Raw genomic sequence first — 19,769 nt, 5'->3', positions numbered from 1 at the left:
ACCCTCCATAACTTCAACTTCTATTTTTTTAACTTATACTTTATTAATCTTCTTTTCTATGTTCCAGCTTTATGATATTATTTTTTATTGCAAAATTTTCCATATCTGGATGCCTTTGCCTGTATTTTTCTTTGAATATATTTGGGGCTGCCTTCTTTATATTAATTTGGCTTCTCCTTTGCATAAATATTGCACCGTATCAATTTCTCTTTCTTTCCCATGTCCATATTTCTTTTTTATACTTTTCAAATATCTCTTGGTTTTGTTGTTGATATTTTCGCACTCCCTCAGATGTTTCTTTTTCCAACTACATCAAAGTGTCTTGATCTATATATTGTTTTCACGAATGTGTTGTATTAATGAACGCAAATTTTCATTTGAAGCTTCTGACACTTTTTCTTGTGGAAGTATTTTTCTTTCCTCTAATTTCTCTCATAATCATTTTGTATATCTTGTGTGTGGGAATTCTGGCCTTTTGCATAATAATAACAATACATCATTTCCTTCTTATCCTCAATAGTCCACTCTATCATCTTTATGGCTCTTTTTTTGGCCTATCAGGTTTTGTGATTTTTGTGGACTGCTACTCCCTTCTACAAAAGGAAGGCCATCCTCCCTCTGGGCCTGGCCTGGCCCCATTATAGGAATGTTTCCGTATTTTGAAGATCCTACACTGTCATTTTTTTCCAGTCCTGGCACCAGTGCGCCTACCAGGATTGGGCACTTTTTCATCTTGGGTCTTGTGCACCCAGCTATCTCTTTTAATTTTTGACCTACTTCTGTCCATGGTATATGCTATATAAATACAGTTTATATATTAGTGTCACCTTGGTGAGATTTTGTAGAAAACAGGGTCCACCTCATGCAGGTACTCACCAAGACTTGAGGATGAATTCAATTTCAGCACTACTACTTTCCTTTGTTTACTGACTTTTCATCTCTCCATTCAGACCCCAACTTTCCATTGGGCCTTCCTCATGCTAAGTGAGATATCATCTTTTATGCAAGTAGTGGCCTTAATTTACTCCAGTCCATCCATTTCAGTAGATATCTAGCTCAGAACCCTTGACCTCATGACATTGTCTGTTGTTGTGACTTTTCATGCCAAACTTTACATGAGGGCACTTCACTGACCGGCTTGAGTTCTATGGTCTTGCTCCTCATTTGGTTGGCCCTTTTCAATTGCAGACTTCCCAGCCCATGCTTGCTACAGATTCATCCATTCAGGGATGAGGGGCACTTCAAGAGGCAGGCTGGCCAGGGTGCCTTGTCACATTAGAAGTCTCATCCACATATCCTGTCCTGGGGATGAGAGCAGTCCTTCTACCCTTCATGGCCTTACAACACAGTCCTTCCAAATGGAGTCATCTCTCTCCAGCCTGACAACATGACAGTGGTTTGGTACATCATCAAGCAAGGAGGAATGAACTTCCGTCTACTACATTAAGAGACAGTGCTGGTGTGGCAGTGGGCAATGATGTTTCCTGATAGCAGTGCACATCTCAGAGAAGGTCAGTTTTCTGGTGGACAGACTTAGTTTCTGTCTTTTGATGCATCATGAGTTGTCACTCAGCTTGAGTGTTACAAACAAGCGCTTTCCTTTCTTCTTTCTTTGTTTCTCTCTCTCTCATTCTTTCTTGCCTTCATGTTAAACAAGATAGATCAGCTGAGCCCAAAGTGCTTCTTTTTAGCTACTACCCAAATAGAAAATCTCCACAGCACACACACACACACACACACACACACACACACACACACACACACAAACACAGACACACACACACACACACACGCGCGCGCGCACGCATGCACACATGCACACACGCATGCATGCACACACACGTGCACACACACAAATGCACACGCGCGCACATGCACGCACACACACGCACACATGCACAAATGCACACACACACACGCACACATGCACACACGCGCGCGCACACACACACACACACACACACACACACACACACACACACACACACACACACACACACACACACACACACACACACACACACACACACACACACACACACACACACACACACACACACACTTAATTTCCAGACAATATCCCTCAAGATATAAACTCAAAGAAGTCAGTCATCATATGCATGCATTTAAATTTATATATTAGATTTTGAATGAGCTAAAATATTTAAATTTTAGTATTTTACATATATATATATATATATATATATATATATATATATATATATATATATATATATGTTATTTATTTATTTATTTATCTATTTATTTTATATTTGTTAACCGGGATAGTCCACTGGACACAGGTCCATTTTCAGTGGAGGCCTGGAGAGAAAAGCTCCACACATATGAATAACATGTAACATAAAAACTACAAAGTTTACAAAGTATATTTAGATACAAAATGCAGTGAGTCTTAATTAATAGTAGTATATTCATACACAGCAATCATAATTAGTGAAAACAGAGAAATCTTACAGTAATAGTTTCATTAGTCTAAAGATATATATATATAATGACCTCAATCATTGCTGGAGGGAGTCATGTGTAAACCAACAACTTCTTAAAAGTTATTGGGGTCTAAATCATAACAATCTATTTTACTATATTGTATGTATTTTTACCGTAATAGAATATAGGCCTATCTGTTCCTCTTGAGGTGTGAGATAGTGAAGGTGGTGTAGGGTCTAATATAGTGGAGGGTCTAGCCTGGTGAAGTGAAAGAGCATAGCCAGTTATTAGTGAGATGCAGTTTTAATGCTTTTTTGAACTGTATGAAGGGTGTCATAGTAGTTATGTTATAGGGTAGAGCATTCCATATTTTGGATACATAATTAGAAAAGAGGGCATCACCTGAGGTATTATTTGTTCGGTTTTGTGTGTGTTTTTTATCTGTACTCCAATATGCAATCTGTTTGTCTCTGCAACCAAATCCATGTGTTACAAATTATTTTCCCTGATTCCTTGTTTAGGAGTTTTAGCTAGAGTAGTCCTAACCCAGTGGTGGCAAAACAGACGTGTTATGCTCTTCCTCCTTATCCTGTGATTAAGAGGTACATTCAAAGACCAACATTTCAAAGCCAAAGTAATTCAGATAGCAACATTGTGATACAGACAGACTTGTTTCCCCATTTACATCATTTTCTCTTTAAAATGCCCATCCATTTATGTCCTTTCAGAATGCTGTAGTATCCATCAGATAAACCAGACTTGCATATTCACTCTCTGAAATTGACAGCTTTGCTTATGTAATTATGCTCTTTGCCTGAGATAGAGACTTTTTTAGAAGAGCTGTGTGTATTATTACTGCTACTTGGGAAAAAGGGGTACTTAGAAAACTTGACCAAGACAAATGGGATTATTTTTCTTCGGTATGTGTGATCACTCTTTTACCTCTCCTGTTCCTCTGGTTTTTGACAACCTGTTGGATTCTGGTTTCACTTGTTTATCAAAGTTGAATTAGCATCTATTTCAAACCAAACTTTCATTCAAATATATCATTTGTTTCTCTCACATCAGTACAGGTTTGTAAGGTGCTTTCCAACTCAGGCCCAAAGTCAGAGACCCTGTGCCCTCATGCGATGCATATTTTATTCTTAAGAAATGTATTCTTCCCCCTTTTGAGATTGTTGCCACAATGGGTATGACGTTCTTGTCTTGCATAGTAGCCATTATTTCAGCTTAAAGCAATATTTGAGTTGAAGGCTTTTTTCTATCAAACCACTCTGTTTAGTTTCCCACAAGGACTAGCCTGTAGGAAAAGACAGAGACACATCTTAGCCTGGATGACCAACTGTTTGTTTCCTTTGTCAGGTCCAAACTAGGTAAAAGAGTCACAAAGTACATTGTATTTGCTTTAAAAAAATGGAAAACCTTCTTCTGTAACTCATACAGCTCATTGTACTAGAGCAACGGTTACTTATGTAGCTTTTTTTATTCTTCTAAATTAGATGAAATTTCTGCATATTAAACTTATTTATTTATTTATTTTTATTTATTTTATGTTTGTTGACCGGGAAAGTCCGACTAGACACATGTCCATTTTCAGTGGAGGCTCAGGGAGAAAAGCTCCAGTTAAGTATGTGATTGAGCACTTAAGAACAGTGGTATTTACATACAAACCATACATAATAACATTAGAAATATCAGACAGTACATAGTACAAGCTCATAATAAGATATAACAGTTCAGAGGCATCACACTTCTTAATGCATAAAGTGCTTTGCAGGTTTATACATAACAATATTTTGTTTTATGTAGTACTTTGCAGACATATACATTCATTATGTTTAGGTCACACTTAACCAGAAACTGAAGAGGAAGAGGAGAAACTTGCCCTTCCTGGGTACCTTCACAAGGCACAACAATATATTTTCAAAGCTTAGATTTGTTTCAGGGCTAGAGTTATCAAATGAATGTTTATTTTACAGTGGCTGCCCAGTAGAATTTGATAGAACTTGTCTCCTAGAAGTTATTGAAGATTGACTCTTCTTATCAGGTACAAAAGTGATGTAGTTAGTATGTAATGATAGTTGTTTAAAAAGAAGGGTCATCTTTAGTAAACCACAACTGCTTTATACATAAATTACATAAACTAACCTTTGGGAACAACATAATAAACTGGTTGCAAAACTACATGAATGGAACATTCCAAGTTTGTACAACTAGTTCACTGTCCAAATATGGCTCTCTAAATATTAAAGCTCGCCAGAGCTCTGAGCAAGTACCTCTTCATTTTTACATCTTTATTAATAATATGACCTCTGACCTCCAAAAGCTTAATCCGATTATGTATGCAGATGACATTTTAATGACTGAAACCAGTACAACACATCAGTCACTAAACTTTACAAAAGTTTTCCAATCTATCCTCCTGGATATATAATAAACTCTTATTGGGTGCTACCTAAGCCAATGTAATGTTTTTTCTACATATTGGAAACTTACTTCCTTACTCCACCCATTTGTTTCAAGTACAATAGACTTACCATTCCAAATGCCACCCAAAAGAAGTATCTAGTCTTCATACCAAGCCCTTCCCTTAACTTCTCACTCCATACTAAAAATACTACCTCAAAGGTTTTATCCCAACCTGCTGTCTCCCAAAGCTCAGCTAGCCATCACTAGGAACGTTCTTATAACAAAACTAGCATATGGTTTCCCTTTGCTCATCTTACACTCAGCCCTGAACATGCGAAAACTACAAACCACCAGAAATAAAATATTCAAGTTTGCTCTGCTCACAGATATGAATATGTATCACTGTGACCCACTAAACCAAGTTAATGGGTTTGCTATTACAGAAAGAGCCATCTCACTGCATATGCCACCTTGATTTATAAAGTCCTCATAAGTGGATACTGCACCCAACAGAAAAGGTTGTTTCTAACTAAAAATGCTGCCTACCCAATAAGAAGTAGGCTCTGAGAAGAGGTTCTAACACTTATTCAACTTAGGTTCCCAACTGTCATTGGTGAAAGAGCCTTCCCCACCATGGGACCCACCACACGGAATAGCTTGCTGAGTGAACTAAAAACTGATCAAAGCATAAAGCCCTTTAAAGCTGCTTTAAACAAATAATTACTTAGAGAAGCCAGTCGTACATGTTTTTGAGAATCAGGTTAAACCTACTATAAACTACTTTTTTTGCTCAACATAGATTCTTACTCTTCATATAGTTTTTAGCTCTTACCTCTATCACTTTCCCTAATTGCTGTTATTGTACTATAACACCTACTAAGGCTTTTGTTCAACTTAAGTTACATTCCAATATATATCCTTATTTTCTACTAATTGCTTTAAAGCTTCTCGTCTTCGTCTCTACTAATTTAAAGCTCATTTTCTTTTTCCTACTAGTAGCTTTAAAACTTGCTCACTACATATAACAATTTGAATACAACTAATAATAATTGTTCACTGTTGTGTATATTGTTTTTAATGTTTCCATTATTTAATGCACTGTTTGATTATACTATTATTTTTATTGCAATTTCCCATGTTAAACTTCTATTTTTACTGCATCTTACTAAGTTAAGCAATGCTGCCTATAATTATCATTCTTTTAATGACTGCTAATTTGTACTGTTGTGCCCGTGTCATGACTGCAAAGGGTCCAGTTCATCTACTTGGTCCACAAACTACAAATAGATAAATAAATCAAAACATAACCTCCATCCATCCTTCGCCATTGGTGATATGCTTTCTCTCCTCATCTAACTTCCCTTTACTTTTTTCCATTTCATACTGTCTGTTAAAGAAATAGAGAGTCAAAGGTGAGTGGTGCATGATGGGAAGTGCAGGGTGCCTTGCATTCTGAGATTGTTTTATTTGCCACATGGTCCTAGTGCCTGTGCCATCAATCTCACTAGTTACTCTAGATGGACATTGTTCTTATAGATCTAACTTTATAGTAAATACAAAACTTTTGTTTCATAAATCAATAAAATGGTCTGCATAAGCGTACTCTTGAACCAAGCAAAACAATAACCTATGTAAGATTATTTTTTGGAACATGGTAATGATGCAAATTATTATTTTGGACAGCATGAAATTCATCATATTACTATAATATGATAGTGTATAGCTCTGAGCTGTAGCATGTATATGAAATACCTGGCATTAATTTATGAGTGTCAGGATAAACAACTGTAATAGGAATTAATCTCAGTGTTTTTCTTCTGTTAAAGGTCATGAGGTGCACAAGGACTGACACACTGGGGCTAGGGAAGAGTGGTACGATTTCTAACAATTCTTAATCTTTCCATAGACATAAACCTGAGAAAAGAACGCTTTTGTTATGCCTGTGTGATTATTAATTCACATTCAACCTAGGTAAAAGACAATTGGGCTTAATAACTTCATTTGTGGCAGCCTGGAGGTCGTTATATTAGTTGGGTGCTTCAGGAGTACTGTCCCATACATAGGAGATGCTAGTTTGGGCTGTTTTCTTGCCTAAATATCCTGTAATGTGTCTGTTATCCATTTCATATACTGTATCTGAAAAGAAATATTATGCTGATTACACTTTGATTAATTTATTCCCGCATATTTCCCACACAAGGTCAGGTGGTTCTTCTTAATGTCGTTCCTTTACAGTTAATGGTATTGCAGGAAATGCTATTTATGAAACACCAAAAGAACATCAAAAACAGTATCAGAGGTCAGTTTCACTATGCCAGCTAACATGGTATTCACTTTTATTCCTTCTAAAAGGTAAAATGCCTGGCACTCATAAACCCAAGGCAGGTAATCTGCAGGAAATGCATATACCTCAAAAGACTAAAAACACAAAAATGAAGTCATACAAACAGCTACTGAATATTTTATCACTCTCTGTGGTTTGGGAGGTGCATTGTACAGACAAATACATACATAGTTTGAAGCCAAAGTATTGGAAATTGTTACACATTCTAATGAAGACCTCAAAGGCTATGCTAATCATTGACTCTTTGATGTAGTAATATGCACAGTGAGGCCACAATATGTATATGAACATAAGAAAAGAGAAACTGCTCAGCAAGTGATCACAGAGATCATTAGATCCTTAGCCATATATCAGCAAGTGATCACAGAGATCATTAGATCCTTAGTCATATATCAGCAAGCACTCACAGGGATCATTAGATGCTTAGCCATATATCAGCAAATGATCACAGAGATCATTAGATCCTTAGCCATATATCAACAAGCGCTCACAGGGATCATTAGATGCTAAGCCATATATCTGCAAGTGATCACATAGATCATTAGATGCTTAGCCATTTATCAGCAAGCAATCACAGGGTTCATTAGATGCTTAGCCGTATATCAGCAAGCAATCACAGGAATAATTAGATGCTTAGCCGTATATCAGCAAGCGATCACAGGGATCATTAGATGCTTAGCTATATATCAGCAAGTGATCACAGGGATCATTAGATGCTTAGCCATGTCTCAGCAAGTGATCACAGGGATCATTAGATGCTTAGCCATGTATCAGCAAGCGATCACAGGGATCATTAGATGCTTAGCCATATATCAGCAAGCAATCACAGGGATCATTAGATGCTTAGCCATATATCAGCAAGCAATCACAGGGATCATTAGATGCTTAGCCATATATCAGCAAGCGATCACAGGGATCATTAGATGTTTAGCCATGTCTCAGCAAGTGATCACAGGGATCATTAGATGCTTAGCCATGTATCAGCAAGCGATCACAGGGTTCATTAGATGCTTAGCCGTATATCAGCAAGCAATCACAGGAATCATTAAATGCTTAGCCATTAAATCAGAAAGCGATCACAGGGATCATTAGATGCTTAGCCATATATCAGCAAGCAATCACAGGGATCATTAGATGCTTAGCCATATATCAGCAAGCAATCACAGGAATCATTAGATGCTTAGCCATATATCAGGAAGCGATCACAGGGATGATTAGATGCTTAGCCATATATCAGCAAGCAATCACCACGATCATTAAATGCTTAGCCATATATCAACAAGTGATCACATCGATCATTAAATGCTTAGCCATATATCAGCAAGTGATCATAGGGGTCATTAGATGCTTAGCCATGTCTCAGCAATTGATCACAGGGATCATTAGATGCTTAGCCATGTATCAGCAAGCGATCACAGGGATCATTAGATGATTAGCCATATATCAGTAAGTGATCACAGAGATCATTAGATCCTTAGCCATATATCAGCAAGTGATCACAGAGATCATTAGATCCTTAGTCATGTCTCAGCAAGTGATCACAGGGATCATTAGATGCTTAGCCATATATCAGCAAATGATCACAGAGATCATTAGATCCTTAGCCATATATCAACAAGCGCTCACAGGGATCATTAGATGCTAAGCCATATATCTGCAAGTGATCACATAGATCATTAGATGCTTAGCCATTTATCAGCAAGCAATCACAGGGTTCATTAGATGCTTAGCCGTATATCAGCAAGCAATCACAGGAATAATTAGATGCTTAGCCGTATATCAGCAAGCGATCACAGGGATCATTAGATGCTTAGCTATATATCAGCAAGTGATCACAGGGATCATTAGATGCTTAGCCATGTCTCAGCAAGTGATCACAGGGATCATTAGATGCTTAGCCATGTATCAGCAAGCGATCACAGGGATCATTAGATGCTTAGCCATATATCAGCAAGCGATCACAGGGATCATTAGATGCTTAGCCATATATCAGCAAGCAATCACAGGGATCATTAGATGCTTAGCCATATATCAGCAAGCGATCACAGGGATCATTAGATGTTTAGCCATGTCTCAGCAAGTGATCACAGGGATCATTAGATGCTTAGCCATGTATCAGCAAGCGATCACAGGGTTCATTAGATGCTTAGCCGTATATCAGCAAGCAATCACAGGAATCATTAAATGCTTAGCCATTAAATCAGAAAGCGATCACAGGGATCATTAGATGCTTAGCCATATATCAGCAAGCAATCACAGGGATCATTAGATGCTTAGCCATATATCAGCAAGCAATCACAGGAATCATTAGATGCTTAGCCATATATCAGGAAGCGATCACAGGGATGATTAGATGCTTAGCCATATATCAGCAAGCAATCACCACGATCATTAAATGCTTAGCCATATATCAACAAGTGATCACATCGATCATTAAATGCTTAGCCATATATCAGCAAGTGATCATAGGGGTCATTAGATGCTTAGCCATGTCTCAGCAATTGATCACAGGGATCATTAGATGCTTAGCCATGTATCAGCAAGCGATCACAGGGATCATTAGATGATTAGCCATATATCAGTAAGTGATCACAGGGATCATTAAATGCTTAGCCATTTATCAGCAAGCGATCACAGGGATTATTAGATGATTAGTCATGTCTCAGCAAGTGATCACAGGGATCATTAGATGCTTAGCCATGTATCAGCAAATGATCACAGAGATCATTAGATGCTTAGCCATGTCTCAGCAAGTGATCACAGGGATCATTAGATGCTTAGCCATGTATCAGCAAGCGATCACAGGAATCATTAGATGCTTAGCCATGTCTCAGCAAGTGATCACAGGGATCATTAGATGCTTAGCCATGTATCAGTAAGCGATCACAGGGATCATTAGATGATTAGCCATATATCAGTAAGTGATCACAGGGATCATTAAATGCTTAGCCATATATCAGCAAGTGATCACAGGGATCATTTGATGCTTAGCCATGCATTAGCAAGCGATCACAGGGATCATTATATGCTTAGCTGGTTTCATTTCAGTATCTCGAAATACTGAAACACCGAAGCTCTAATGGCTGAGACCAGAACGCCGAAGTTTCAGTATTTCAAAATACTGAAGCAGTGCTAAAAACAAAAGTAAAATAAAGAAAAGTGCTGTTTCTGCAGGGGTCAAGCCCCCTGCACCCCCCCCACTTAAATATACCATGCCCATGATTGCACGATAGTGGGAACACAGCAAATCTCCCATTCTGCGCTTACATATATGACGCGGAATGGGAGATTTCCCTTTCCTCCACTGTAGCTCGATCTCGGAGTTGGTACATTTAAGTAGGGGGGGTGGGGGATGCAGGGGGGCTTGCCCCCCTACATAAATGTTGTATGTAGTGTTTTTTTTTTTTTTATATATATATATAGCACTTCAGTATTTCGGAATACTGACACTTCGGCATTCTGGTCTCGACAGTTACAGTTTTGGTGTTTGAGATACTGAAGTGAAACCGCTTAGCCATATATACCTTTAAGTAGCTACACTTAAAAGTACCTTTTGGAGAGTTTAATAATGCCCACTCCCCAAATCATCAAATAATTATTGATTGTGCAAATTTGCTTCTACCCATCCAATAATCATGATTTGCCTTAATTATTTCACAGACTGGGAATATGTTGAGTTAGGAACCTATTCCTCCAGCAAGAACTTCTTAACATATATTCATAGGTAAACACTAGCCCATCAATCTACAGATTATTATAAACCTAGCCATTAATTAAAGGTCACAATCAAACCCTGTACCTTGTATCTGTAATTGTAAGACCATAACCATTTTGCCAACCCAAATCTGTTCAGTTTCACCCAATCTATGGTAGTCAACCACTGATAATTCAGATTGTAGATTATGTGTCAGTGCTAAATCGACTTCTATCATGCTAAGAGTAGGCTTAGATCCTCTACACATCTCCAGTTTTCCATCTGTTTTCATAACACAGTTCTCCAACTGTTGTACTGTCTATTTTGGAAAAGGACATCTGACTCCCTGAACAAAAGTGTAAGGATGTTTTCATAGTATACTTGCCAGATTTCCTCTAGATAGTATAGAGTGCTGCGTCAGATCTCCATAAACATAAGGCTTTGGCCTAGTGGGACTCATCTGTTCAACAAAAAATGAATAAATAAATAAAACTGCTGGTGTTTTGTGACAACCCTTGTCAGAGTACAGAATAACCTAAAAAACAGTTGAGTAATGGGATTATAGATAAAGAGACAGAGCTAGAGAGAATGATGAAATTCTGGGAAAGCACTATAATATTCATTATTCTAACAAAACATGGGGGACAAAAGAGGAAAAAAATAAGATAAAGCAATAATATGATTTTAGGGAATGAAATAAGATGAGATGAAGAGAGCTGAATATAGACTGAGTGCAATGCAGTAGGACAGTAAAACAAAAAGGGAGCAGAAAGTGCCTGGTACAGGAGGAACAAAGCAATCAAAAAGTGGACCACGTAAGAATATTATCCATATACATATAAGTTTGTATGAGGCATCCAGTTTTATAAGGATTTTGAGGCTTTAACATTAATGCAAATGTTTCATGAACAGAATGTTGCTGTGTCATTTCACAAAACTATAGTTTTACAAAATAAAAATGCTCTGTTAACTCCCTGACATGATTATATTGAAAAATTAATGTACAAATACTAAACATGAAGGGCTGTTGATTGATTTTCTGTTCCAGCACCAAGGCATCTTTGCATGAAGAAGAGTCATCCTTTAGTACAAAGGCTTATAAAAGGTTAGCTGACAAATGATATTCATCTTAGGCTCTTGGTCTGGAAATACAAATTATTACAAAATGTCACTGCTGAAAAATGTTAGTCATGTTTGTTTATGTAGTATGCACCCTCAGAGATTGTGTTGATGTAAAAATATCACTGCTATAATTGAGCATTGTTGTCTACCTTTGCAGACCTTAACAAAGTAATTCAAATTCATTAGAATAAAACAAAGAATTAATAAAGTAAATACATGACTTAATATGTAAAATATACTTCATATGAATTAAAGTGGAACATATCAAAGATAGTCTGATGCTGAAATGTAGAAATGCTTTCTAGTGTAATAGTTATGCAACATCTTTCTTTAACTTAACAATAAATGGAGCATAGTGCTTTATATGAGGACAAAATCTGTGATCCATTCTGATTTTAAGGCTCAGAATTACTTTGCTGTTAATAGCAGTACTGGTATACAAAAACAGAAGATTCATTAGCTGTTGTGAAAAAAAAACTTTGTGAGGTATTTTCTCTGCAATTCTATATGTAGAGATTATAACAATGTTGCTGATATGTGCTGAGCTAAAATTTGAGCTGACATAAACTATTCTGCAAACAAAAATGGGCAAGTGTTAACATGAGGTACTTTGCCAAGGTATTTTCTCTTATGGCTACATAAACGTTGCCAAGTACATGTTCCCCAAATCACAGCTGACACAGCCATTCTGTCTGCTCCATTACCAGGTATTTATTTATTTATTTATTTAATCATGTTACTTTTCAGTAAATCACGATTCTCTGCATCTGTTCAATCAAACGGGCACAACCTTGCACATTTACTTCTCCAGGGTCATGCAACCGCAGAGCTGGACAAATTAAGTAGCAAAATGTAGGAGGAAAAGCCACTCCAAAAGGGAGTGAGGGGCTACCCCACCTGAAACAAATGTGCAAGTTCACTTTGTTTGATGAAGCAGACTGATAGGATTGTGAGTCAGTGAAAAGCAACATAGTCAACTGTGCCATAGACTTAATGAGTCTTAGCCAGGTAAGGAAGCTTTAGTAATTTAGCAGTTCTTTTTCTTTTTTTTTAATGGACATTTGAACATATCCATATTGGCTCTTTCTAGTTGTGATGTGAGCTATAACGCAGGTGTACAAAGTAGAATCTGATGAACTGAAAGTAAACAAGCAATATGATTAAAAATAACATAGTATATATACACACACACACATATATATATATATATATATATATATATATATATATATACATATATATATATATATATACATATATATATATATATATATATATATATATATATAGTTTACTATCAATTTGCATATAGGTGAACTGGACCACTAGGGTTTTTTTTAGTCATGATCTGGTTAAAGTAACTACCAGCACATGCACTGTAGAACATATAGCAATAAGACAATTTAAGCAGAAAAGTGGTATTAGGCTCAAGTTAATAGAATTCTATAGAAACTAAATTTTAATGTTGTTTGCAACAAACAATAGTAAGTACAATGTGGCCCTAATGCATACAGTCCTACAAGTGAAGTAAGAAGAGAGATAAGGCGGGAATACAAAGAGAATAACAGACAAACCCAGGTAAGGTGGGAATACAAAGAGAATAAGGGACAAACCCAGGTAATGTGGGAACATGAGGAGAATAAGGGACAAACCCAGGTAAGGTGAGAATACAAAGAGAATAAGGGACAAACCCAGGTAAGGTGGGAATACAAAGAGAATAAGGGACAAATCCAGGTAAGGTGAGAATACAAACAGAATAAGGGACAAACCCAGGTAAGGTGGGAATACAAAGAGAATAAGGGACACACCCAGGTAAGGTGGGAATACAAAGAGAATAAGGGACACACCCAGGTAAGGTGGGAATACAAAGAGAATAAGGGACACACCCAGGTAAGGTGAGAATACAAACAGAATAAGGGACACACCCAGGTAAGGTGGGAATACAAGGAGAATAAGGGACAAATCCAGGTAAGGTGGGAACACAAGGAGAATAAGGGACAAACCCAGGTAAGGTAAGAATACAAACAGAATAAGGGACAAACCCAGGTAAGGTGGGGATACAAAGAGAATAAGGGACAAATCCAGGTAAGGTGGGAATATAAAGAGAATAAGGGACACACCCAGGTAAGGTGAGAATACAAAGAGAATAAGGGACAAACCAGGTAAGGTGGGGATACAAAGAGAATAAGGGACAAACCCAGGTAAGGTGGGAATACAAAGAGAATACGGGACAAACCCAGGTAAGGTGAGAATACAAACAGAATAAGGGACACACCCAGGTAAGGTGAGAACACAAGGAGAATAAGAGGCAAACCCAGGTAAGGTGGGAATACAAAGAGAATTAGGGACAAACCCAGGTAAGGTGGGAACACACGGAGAATAAGGGACAAACCCAGGTAAGGTGGGAACACAAGGAGAATAAGGGACAAACCCAGGTAAGGTAAGAATACAAACAGAATAAGGGACAAACCCAGGTAAGGTGGGAATATAAAGAGAATAAGGGACACACCCAGGTAAGGTGAGAATACAAAGAGAATAAGGGACAAACCAGGTAAGGTGGGGATACAAAGAGAATAAGGGACAAACCCAGGTAAGGTGGGAATACAAACAGAATAAGGGACACACCCAGGTAAGGTGGCAATACAAAGAGAATAAGGGACAAACCCAGGTAAGGTGGGAATACAAAGAGAATAAGGGACAAACCCAGGTAAGGTGGGAACACGAGGAGAATAAGGGACAAACCCAGGTAAGGTGGGAATACAAAGAGAATAAGGGACAAACCCAGGTAAGGTGGGAATACAAAGAGAATAAGGGACAAACCCAGGTAAGGTGGGAACATGAGGAGAATAAGGGACACACCCAGGTAAGGTGGGAACACGAGGAGAATAAGGGACAAACCCAGGTAAGGTGAGAACACAAGGAGAATAAGAGACAAACCCAGGTAAGGTGGGAATACAAAGAGAATAAGGGACAAACCCAGGTAAGGTGGGAACACGAGGAGAATAAGGGAAAAACCCAGGTAAGATGGGAATACAAAGAGAATAAGGGACAAACCCAGGTAAGGTGGGAACACGAGGAGAATAAGGGGCACACCCAGGTAAGGTGGGAACACGAGGAGAATAAGGGAAAAACCCAGGTAAGGTGGGAATACAAAGAGAATAAGGGACACACCCAGGTAAGGTGGGAACACGAGGAGAATAAGGGACAAACCCAGGTAAGGTGAGAACACAAGGAGAATAAGAGACAAACCCAGGTAAGGTGGGAATACAAAGAGAATAAGGGGCACACCCAGGTAAGGTGGGAACACGAGGAGAATAAGGGAAAAACCCAGGTAAGGTGGGAATACAAAGAGAATAAGGGACAAACCCAGGTAAGGTGGGAACACGAGGAGAATAAGGGACAAACCCAGGTAAGGTGGAAATACAAAGAGAATAAGGGACAAACCCAGGTAAGGTGGGAATACAAAGAGAATAAGGGCAAACTCAGGTAAGGTGAGAACACAAGGAGAATAAGAGACAAACCCAGGTAAGGTGGGAATACAAACAGAATAAGGGACACACCCAGGTAAGGTGAGAATACAAAGAGAATAAGGGGCAAACTCAGGTAAGGTGAGAACACAAGGAGAATAAGAGACAAACCCAGGTAAGGTGGGAATACAAAGAGAATAAGGGACAAACCCAGGTAAGGTGGGAACACGAGGAGAATAAGGGACAAACCCAGGTAAGGTGGAAATACAAAGAGAATAAGGGACAAACCCAGGTAAGGTGGGAATACAAAGAGAATAAGGGGCAAACTCAGGTAAGGTGAGAACACAAGGAGAATAAGAGACAAACCCAGGTAAGGTGGGAATACAAAGAGAATAAGGGACAAACCCAGGTAAGGTGGAAATACAAAGAGAATAAGAGACAAACCCAGGTAAGGTGGGAATACAAAGACAAAAACAGACAAACCCAGGTAAGGTGGGAACACGAGGAGAATAAGGGACAAACCCAGGTAAGGTGAGAATACAAAGAGAATAAGGGACAAACCCAGGTAAGGTGGAAATACAAAGAGAATAAGAGACAAACCCAGGTAAGGTGGGAATACAAAGACAAAAACAGACAAACCCAGGTAAGGTGGGAACATGAGGAGAATAAGGGACAAACCCAGGTAAGGTGAGAATACAAAGAGAATAAGAGACAAACCCAGGTAAGGTGGGAATACAAAGAGAATAAGGGACAAACCCAGGTAAGGTGGAAATACAAAGAGAATAAGGGACAAACCCAGGTAAAGTGGGAATACAAAGAGAATAAGGGACAAACCCAGGTAAGGTGAGAATACAAAGAGAATAAGAGACAAACCCAGGTAAGGTGGGAATACAAAGAGAATAAGGGACAAACCCAGGTAAGGTGAGAATACAAAGAGAATAAGGGACAAACCCAGGTAAGGTGAGAACACAAGGAGAATAAGAGACAAACCCAGGTAAGGTGGGAATACAAAGAGAATAAGGGACAAACCCAGGTAAGGTGAGAATACAAAGAGAATAAGGGACAAACCCAGGTAAGGTGAGAACACAAGGAGAATAAGAGACAAACCCAGGTAAGGTGGGAATACAAAGACAAAAACAGACAAACCCAGGTAAGGTGGGAACACGAGGAGAATAAGGGACAAACCCAGGTAAGGTGAGAATACAAAGAGAATAAGGGACAAACCCAGGTAAGGTGGGGATACAAAGAGAATAAGGGACAAACCCAGGTAAGGTGGGAACACGAGGAGAATAAGAGACAAACCCAGGTAAGGTGGGGATAGAAAGAGAATAAGGGACACACCCAGGTAAGGTGGGAACACGAGGAGAATAAGGGACAAACCTAGGTAAGGTGAGAACACAAGGAAAATAAGGGACAAACCCAGGTAAGGTGGGAATACAAAGAGAATAAGGGACAAACCCAGGTAAGGTGGGAATACAAAGAGAATAAGGGACACACCCAGGTAAGGTGGGAATACAAAGAGAATAAGGGACAAATCCAGGTAAGGTGGGAATACAAAGAGAATAAGGGACAAATCCAGGTAAGGTGGGAACACAAGGAGAATAAGGGACAAACCCAGGTAAGGTGAGAATACAAAGAGAATAAGGGACAAACCCAGGTAAGGTGGGGATACAATGAGAATAAGGGACAAACCCAGGTAAGGTGGGAACACGAGGAGAATAAGAGACAAACCCAGGTAAGGTGGGGATAGAAAGAGAATAAGGGACACACCCAGGTAAAGTGGGAACACGAGGAGAATAAGGGACAAACCTAGGTAAGGTGAGAACACAAGGAGAATAAGAGACAAACCCAGGTAAGGTGGGAATACAAAGAGAATAAGGGGCAAACTCAGGTAAGGTGAGAACACAAGAAGAATAAGGGACAAACCCAGGTAAGGTGGGAATACAAAGAGAATAAGGGACAAACCCAGGTAAGGTGGGAACACGAGGAGAATAAGGGACAAACCCAGGTAAGGTGGGAATACAAAGAGAATAAGGGACAAACCCAGGTAAGGTGAGAATACAAAGAGAATAAGAGACAAACCCAGGTAAGGTGGGAATACAAAGAGAATAAGGGACAAACCCAGGTAAGGTGAGAATACAAAGAGAATAAGGGACAAACCCAGGTAAGGTGAGAACACAAGGAGAATAAGAGACAAACCCAGGTAAGGTGGGAATACAAAGAGAATAAGGGACAAACCCAGGTAAGGTGAGAATACAAAGAGAATAAGGGACAAACCCAGGTAAGGTGAGAACACAAGGAGAATAAGAGACAAACCCAGGTAAGGTGGGAATACAAAGACAAAAACAGACAAACCCAGGTAAGGTGAGGATACAAAGAGAATAAGGGACAAATCCAGGTAAGGTGGGAATACAAAGAGAATAAGGGACAAATCCAGGTAAGGTGGGAACACAAGGAGAATAAGGGACAAACCCAGGTAAGGTGAGAATACAAAGAGAATAAGGGACAAACCCAGGTAAGGTGGGGATACAAAGAGAATAAGGGACAAACCCAGGTAAGGTGGGAACACGAGGAGAATAAGAGACAAACCCAGGTAAGGTGGGGATAGAAAGAGAATAAGGGACACACCCAGGTAAGGTGGGAACACGAGGAGAATAAGGGACAGACCTAGGTAAGGTGGGAATACAAAGAGAATAAGGGACAAACCCAGGTAAGGTGAGAATACAAAGAGAATAAGGGACAAACCCAGGTAAGGTGGGGATACAAAGAGAATAAGGGACAAACCCAGGTAAGGTGGGAACACGAGGAGAATAAGAGACAAACCCAGGTAAGGTGGGGATAGAAAGAGAATAAGGGACACACCCAGGTAAGGTGGGAACACGAGGAGAATAAGGGACAGACCTAGGTAAGGTGGGAATACAAAGAGAATAAGGGACAAACCCAGGTAAGGTGAGAATACAAAGAGAATAAGGGACAAACCCAGGTAAGGTGGGAATATAAAGAGAATAAGGGACAAACCCAGGTAAGGTGAGAATACAAAGAGAATAAGAGACAAACCCAGGTAAGGTGGGAATACAAAGAGAATAAGGGACAAACCCAGGTAAGGTGAGAATACAAAGAGAATAAGGGACAAATCCAGGTAAGGTGGGAATATAAAGAGAATAAGGGACAAACCCAGGTAAGGTGAGAATACAAAGAGAATAAGGGACACACCCAGGTAAGGTGGGAATATAAAGAGAATAAGGGACAAACCCAGGTAAGGTGAGAATACAAAGAGAATAAGGGACAAATCCAGGTAAGGTGGGAATATAAAGAGAATAAGGGACAAACCCAGGTAAGGTGAGAATACAAAGAGAATAAGGGACACACCCAGGTAAGGTGGGAATACAAAGAGAATAAGGGACAAACCCAGGTAAGGTGGGGATACAAAGAGAATAAGGGACAAACCCAGGTAAGGTGGGAACACAAGGAGAATAAGGGACAAACCCAGAGCATCTCACAATTACTTTGTCTCTGCAGGAGAAGTCAGACTTGAATAATAATGGTGGTGACACAGGACAAATGATGGACATCTCTAGGGAATGAATTCCAGGTTGGAGAATGTCTTGCCAATACAGGTGAGGGAGAAGTGACTGAAGAAAAGACTAGTGGCAGCAGGTACCAGTGATTTAAGTGATCTGGTAGGCTTTCCGGCAGGGCAGTAATTAGGCAAAATAAGGACTCCCAGTATCCGAAGTTATGAATGTCATATCTTAGAGTACTGATGAAGATAGGGACTCAACATTTAATCAGAAACTAACCACCATGAAACAATGAAAACTAAAATACCCAGCTAAACTCCAGGATAAGACATTTATTGTCAAGTGTTATAACATCAAGCCTTAACAGGGCTCATGATAAAATGATAAAAAAACACAGCCGTGTATGCAGAAAAGTTAAACAATTACAAATCAGCTACTCAGTTAAGAACATGTAATTCAAATACTTATAATCCCTCATACAAAGTGTTAAAAAGTTTAAAAGTAAAGTCAGCTTCATTTTGTAGTAAAATGTTATTTAATGCCTTCCTTTCTCTTATGCTTAAAGACACATTCTCCCAAATAATATATTTCATTTCTCTTAACGCTGCCCCCTGGTCATGCGAGGAAGGTGTCAGCTGGTTCCATGCAGTATACTGCATTCTGAAGTTTCTTTCATGTACACTTTTGTCTGCATTGCCTAACCCTGAATGTAAAGTTGCAAATCCTGGTAATTTGCTTTATACATGTCCAAAATGAAAATAAAA

This window comes from Protopterus annectens, chromosome 13.part0, assembly GCF_019279795.1.
Source record: "Protopterus annectens isolate FY-2018-M chromosome 13.part0, PAN1.0, whole genome shotgun sequence".
Lineage (NCBI taxonomy): Eukaryota > Metazoa > Chordata > Ceratodontiformes > Protopteridae > Protopterus > Protopterus annectens.
The sequence above is the reverse complement of the archived record's forward strand: the minus strand, read 5'-3'. Positions refer to the sequence as shown.